Here is a 6,864-nt window from a genome sequence, read left to right as displayed (position 1 = left end):
CAAACAAGTAGCCGAGTTCACAAACAGTATGATTTATTCAAATGCAACATTTACAAAGCAGGTTTCGAATGTCGGTACAGGAAATTCTCTACTAGAGCGTTGGGTTTTGGCTAGCTCTGATGTAGGAATGTGCAATCATCACTCACCCCCGAAGATGGGAGAGGGCTCTCAGTCTCGAGTCTCCTCAGGCGGTGTCCAGATGCAAGGGGAGGAAAGGGGGATCAGCGCATCAACTGATCCAGAATTTATGATGGATTCCTCCCTCTCACTCCTTAGTCTCCTCAGGCAGCATCCCAGTGCAAGGGGAAGGAAGGGGGCTCAGCCTGTCGACTGACCCAGGAGTTACGATGGTTTCTTCCCCCCCTCATTCCTTAGTCTCCTCAGGCAGCGTCCTGACCTGAGGGGAGGGAATGGGGATCAGCGTGTCAACTGACCCAGGAGTTACGATGGTTTCTTCCCCCGCTTCTTTCATCTTTAGTTCACCTTTTATACTTTTCTTTACATTCAGGTGGAGCTTGAGTGACTAGAGTCATACTTATATTATTAATTGATTGGTGAAAAAGTGTCTCGCTTTCATTTAAAGGTACAGTCACCCGAAAATCTAGAATGCATGCTCAGTGAGGGGTGGTCGTACCTCGGAGGCGGGTAACTTTTGGGATGGAGGTGTGGTTTTCACATTATAATGACCAAAGTTCAAGCAAAGTTCATCTGAAAGGAGTGATTTGCCACCTTTGCTGGCTCAGCACCGGACATGTTATCGTATATCTCCCATTAGACAGCCACTGTGCAGCTTATCAGCAGCCCAGTACAGGGAGTGCAACAGCGTTTGGCCACGGTGTCTTCACTCTGCTCCAGCCTCTGTTACTCCCCTTTGCAGCTGCTAGGAGGGCAGATTGTGTTGCTTAGGGGACTATGGAGGAGCAGAGTCCGTGTGCACCAGCCATCCTGGAAGTGACAACTGTGTATCACCCCAAGAAAACTTCTGTAATGCCAAAACTTCAGTTAGGCCCTAGGTTTCCTCTCAGTTCCAGCTTTCAAACAATTCTTCCACAAACAATTCTTCCACATTATCCACCCCGTGACTATAGTCACTCAAGCTTCACATAAAGTTGTTTAGGTGTTAATAGTACATGCCCTAAACATGATGCAGTTAAGTGAGTGATTGCACATTGGTACATTAGACGGGAAGTTACAGAAAAGGCAGGGAGTCTAGTTCTACAAGAATATATATACAGAAAATATTGCAGTTACAATAGTAAGTAATGATTATAACAAACTTTGTATCCACCCCGTGACTCCAGTTACCATTGTATATTGAAATTTAGTCTCAAATTAGAGTCTTAGTACTTGGGACATCAATTGGGTCATCCACCTGTAAAGGGGTATAAGCGGTGAACTGAATCATCTTTATGTTAATAGCTTTCATTATAGTAGCTTTTACACAAGATATTGCTATACTTAGGATAATTATCATCACAGTGAACATCACCACATATTCTATTAAATTTTGGATCCAACCAGTGACTCCAAATCCAAACCAACTAAACACCTTCGCCAGCCATCTAGTGTTCATTGATTCCTGGAGTTCATGGGTGTCTTTCGCCACCTGTCGTATCTTCTCTAATTGGATATCGAGGTCCTGTGTAACATTAGGGATATAAATGCAGCAGTCAGTATTGGAGAGGTTTAGGTAGCCACAAAGTCCATTTTGGTGTAACACCATCAAGTCCAGTGCCATCTGGTTCTGAAGAGTCAGTTTTGATGTGGCTTGTGATTGATGATTGAGCGACTGTATACTAGTATTGGTGGCATTAGCTGTTTTTTCTACTTGATAGGCTAGCTTACTTACTTAACCATAATCGCATTTGCAAGACCAAATCCAAAAAAAAAAAAAATAAGTCCTTCCATCTAAGACGGATCCTGGGAAAAGCCTCAAAACTAAGCTGTGGTTTCTTCTTTCTTATGTTCCACAGAGTCTTTTTTTTTTTTCCCCTCAAACTCAAACCTTGTTCTTTTCTCTTTGATCCCAATACATCTCCCCCCAAACATCTTTTAACATGCACATACCTTCTCCAACATTCTGTAACACATCTAACCATACCTGTGCTAAATATTTAGCCCTCATTTATTATTTACTGTGTGCAAACTGGAGCTCCCAGGATCCCAGTCATGATGGGAAGACCCTGGTTTCTTCTCAGTCCTGACAGTTCTATTTTTGCCCGTTTTGCTCGAGCCATCCAGTGGGGTCAGAGGAGTCCTCCTCCACCTGGGGCACAATGTTGGAAGGCCCAAGGTACACTGGTGTTCAGGTAATCCAGCCCATGAGGAGGTATACCTATTGCCGGCACTGCAGGCACAGGTCAAACCAGCCAGAGCATCACCAGAAGCTATACGGCAATCATTACGAGGCACAAAGCCTTCACTTAATGATTTATATTTTATGCTGCGATTATGGCACAGAAAGCCTATTTTTAGGGAAATGTAAACTGGCCAATAGTGTCTGACCCAATTGTGTTGTTCCTAATTAGAGCAATTTATCACATTTTAGCAATACCACAACACTGGCTTGTTTGATATTGAACCGAAAGAAAATCCTGGTCCAAATGGTGTAAAACCTGTGAAGTCCTGAAATTCCCCAAACCAAGAGCAATTTAAGCTATGATTATTTTGAAGGGGGACAATCCTACTCTCTATTCTTCTGATGGGAGTAAGGAAATAGGCATATTTTATTTAAAAGTAGTGGTGTTAAAGCAGTGCAGAAGATAAGAATGGAGAGCTACTAAACAGAGTATGTTAATAAGAAGAGATAATATGCTGGAACAGGCTGTTATTTTTGAACTACGATTTGAGCCAACACACTAAAATTACTACGAGAAATGCAATCACAATAATAACAAAAGCACATGCTAGAGAGACTTCAGCACAGCAGCTCAGACACAGCGTTTTTGTTTGCCATCTCGAGGATCACTGTAAGAGAAAACAAGAGAAACAATGCATGTGACCCTGTGCCCCGTGTTCTGGGTGTCACTGCTCAGCAGGGGGGTTGTACTAGATGATCTCTAGAGGTCCCATCCAACCTCAACCGTTCTGTGATTCTGTGCTCTGTAAGAGGCAAGGAACCATCAGAAATGCAGCTTGTGGTCTATAAGGAAGACACAGTCTTCTTAAAGTCCCACTTGGAGGCCCACACTATCCATCTCTGCCCATTTTTCCTCCCATTGTAACACCCTTTTAACAGACTTATCTCTGCCCACATAGAGTTGAAGGGGAAGGTCAGCGACACCATCTGAACAGGCCATGATGCCTCCATTCATAGCAACTCTCTTGCTTCCGCTCTGCTCTGCAGTGGCTGAGTGGACGCTGAGGAGCCAGGGGCTCTACCCATAGGCTGCAGAGTGCTTAGTCCTGCTGTACAGTGGTGGGAAGGAGGGAATAGACTAGCTCTCACATACAGAATTTCTGTCAGGTGAAATGAACTGCTCATTCAGAAGGCCTTTTCAGCATCTTCATCTCCAGTTTAATGAGATTTTGAGGAACAGAGTAACAGCTTCAGGGATTTATATATATGAGTACATATAAACATATTTATATATATGCATGTGTGTGTGTATATATATATTCATACATACACACACAAAGACATTTATATGCATCTTTTTTTTCTTGTGGATATAAATGTTCTTGCTGAAAGGAAAGGATTCCCTGATCCTTGGTGAAGAGTGAGGACAGCTAGTCTGCCTGTTAGCTTTGTCCCAGCTATCTGGTGCTTCCAGCTCCTTCCACTGGAGTGTGATCACACTTATCTCACACACCTGAGAAAGAAACCAGCCTCTACTGAGTGCAGAGGAATCTAGTTTGCAGGTGCAGATCTTCAAGCTTCCCTCCCTTTCTCAGAGTCCCACAGTGAGGTGGGCACACTGCCCTTCTAGCCAAGGACACACAAGATCTTTTCAGCTGCCCATGTATAGCCTCTCCCCACCGCTTCCACACTGTTCCACACAGTTGACACGCTTGGTGAATAGCCTTTGTTGAAGATGGTACAGGTCATTTGCAGCCTCTGCGCTGATACAGGTTGCGACCAGAAAACTTGAGGTGGACCTGTAGAGCCAAAGTCTCCTTCTCCTCGTTCCTTAAGTTCTACGTGAGCAACAAGACTCGAGAAAGGCACGAGTTGAGCAATATGAGTACCTTTAGGAATGGTTACTGGAGGATAGGGAGTAGACATCATTCTCTGAAATCCTCAGTCATTGTGCATGAGTCGTCACTCCTTTTGATGGGCCAGACAGGGTTATTCCAAGCTGTAGTAGTGGGTTTAAAACTCCTGCATCCACTAGGCCTGTAATTGTCTGTGAAATGTCTTCATGCCCCCTCCCCCGACCCTCCAGAATCTTGTACTGCTTCATGGCCGTCAATTTAGTTGTGGCAGGAATCTGCACAGGGGGAATTTTTACTATTCTGACTAAGATTGGCTGGGCACTAATATAGTTCTTTGTTCCAAATTGGTACAAACCGTCAGCAGAAAGGTTCAAGGCAGTTCCTTTAAAATACAAATTCCAATCATATATCCAGGGACAGGAATAATCATAACTGAATACAATCATTTTGGGAGGTTCCCTGTTTTCATTTCTTTTTGTGTTTTGCACAGCTTCAATTTGTTTCCCCCTCAAATCAGTAATCATTACAGATTGTCCTTTAAATTTCTTGGGATTTCTATATATGAAGGAGGTCTCTGTTCCAGTAACAATTGAGGCCTTTATCATTTGTGAGGACCGTTGCCGGTCCTTCCTTGCTTGGCAGTCGCTTCATTCTTTCGGCAAAAGCAAACTACAAGAAAGAGAGAGGTCAAGGGAGCATCCCAAAATGTGCTTAGAGGCTTCTGGAGTGCCCTGAGTGGTGCTTGGAGGCACCTTTGGACACAAAGTGGTGCAACCTGATTGGCCAGCAGCAGGCAGGTAGGCAGGTGGGCATCGTGATGTCATTGAGGGCAGCAGAAAGGCCCAGTGGAGAGGAGAGCTCCTGGAGAGGGGAGAGGCAGAGGCAGGTAAGGTGGCCTGGCTGGGAGATGGTTGCTGAGGTCACCTCCTTTGCAGCCGTCTGATTGGGCAGCAGGCAGGCAGGCACTGTGAGGTCATGAAGTGGATCAGAAAAGCTTCCCCATGGAGAGGAGAGCTCAAGGGGAGGGGAGAGGTGGGCTACAGCGACATGTTGGGGATGTAGATTGTGAGGTGAGTTCCTTCCATCAGCCAGATGGGCCCTTAGCAGCTGGGAGCATTGTGAGGTGATCAAGAGCATCAGGCTCTGAACGGATTACAGAGGACTTCAGGCCAGCTGGATTGTCAGAGTTCACTGAAACATCTTTTGACAGAGACTGCCATCATCAGCTGGACAGCAACCAATTGCCCAAGTAAAAGATGCCAAATAAAAAGTTCCCAAAAAAGTCCAGATTTTAAAATGACACTCTGTGCCTGAACATCTGTGAAGCAAGTGGATTCTTTGAACCACCCCCTTCGGGTTATAGAACCAGCAACTCCTGTTATTAACTCTGTTTGGAGCTTCAGAGCAGGCACATTGTTTCCCTCTGCCAAGAACAGACATGTGGCTCCAGAGGGGGAGGTCTGGTCTTGGGCCTGGCAAACGCCTGGAGATCCCAAACATCTGTCTGCATTTTGTCACTCTTTGCCCATGTATAGCCTGTGTCCATGTGTGTGAGCGTGATCAAAGCCCAGCAAAGGGAAGAGCCCTGTCATGGGAGCCATATTTCTGCAGGCTCTGGCCGTGGAATGGGAAGGCTGCTCTGGGGTGGATGGTGCCAGCACAAAGGTGCCTCCTGAAAAGCCCTGTGGCCACAGTCTCTGGCCTGCCCATGTGAGTGTGGTCTCCTCCTGAGCAGACCATCCTCTGACAGGGGGCTCATGCTGGCTGCTTCCCTGCTGCTGGGCTCTGACCCATGCTGCGCTGATGGAGAAGAGTAAAGTGCCTGTCATGTGCCCCCTCCCTGCCAGCTCTGCTTCCTGCATGTCTTGTGTTTTTCCCTTCCCTCCTTTTCCTAGCATCACATGACAGCAAGTTTCTCCTTGGGGAGATGTGGCATTCTTCATTCCTAAGATAATGTGGAAGCTTTGGGAAGAGTTGAGGAAAGCTATGGCAAATGGAGGCAGTCCAGGAGGGATACTGGGAGAGATTTAGCAAACATGCAGTTCTGTCTATGAGAGGAGCGGGTCCAGGGAGCCTGAGAGGCAGTGGTTGAACCAGAGAGTGCAGATAGCTTGTCTGCAGGTTGTGGGGAATCTGCAGAAGGCAGCTCTGCACTGGGATGAGGGGCAAAGCCAAGCGTTTGCGAGGAACTGTGAGGAACAGGGACAAACTCACAGATGTTCATTTCCAAGCAAATGAGTTCCATATTTGCAATAGGAGCTTCTCAGGTGCACTCCCTCCATGACTGGACAGGAAAATGGGCAGCAGCAGAGGCTGAAGGACTCCCTGGTTATTAATGAGAGGAACTTGCAGGTTTCTGTCATGAAAGAGCTATTGCAATATCTTTCCCATCCTGGGAGGACCGGTCGGAGAACAGAAACCCATAGGGCTGCCGACAGAGGCTCAGCACGGGGGACAAGGGAACCTGCAATGGATCCAGATGTCCATAACCCTGTGATAGCATTCCACTGCAAATCTCTTTCCTTAAAAAAGACCACACACAAAATCTCCTCCAAAGACCACCAACAACAAAAGAAATAAACATAATTAAGGAGGGCTATAAAAGCAAAGAATGGTCAAGAGTGAAGAGGGTTGACTAACCACCTCCTTCTTGACATCCTTTTCAAAGTTTATTTCTTATTTCATTTTGATTGACATTTTTTCATATTC

This window comes from Tinamus guttatus, unplaced genomic scaffold, assembly GCF_059628265.1.
Source record: "Tinamus guttatus ecotype Peru unplaced genomic scaffold, ASM5962826v1 Tinamus_guttatus_pri_ptg000618c, whole genome shotgun sequence".
In the NCBI taxonomy this organism is placed as follows: Eukaryota; Metazoa; Chordata; class Aves; order Tinamiformes; family Tinamidae; genus Tinamus; species Tinamus guttatus.
This window is presented reverse-complemented; position numbering follows the sequence as displayed.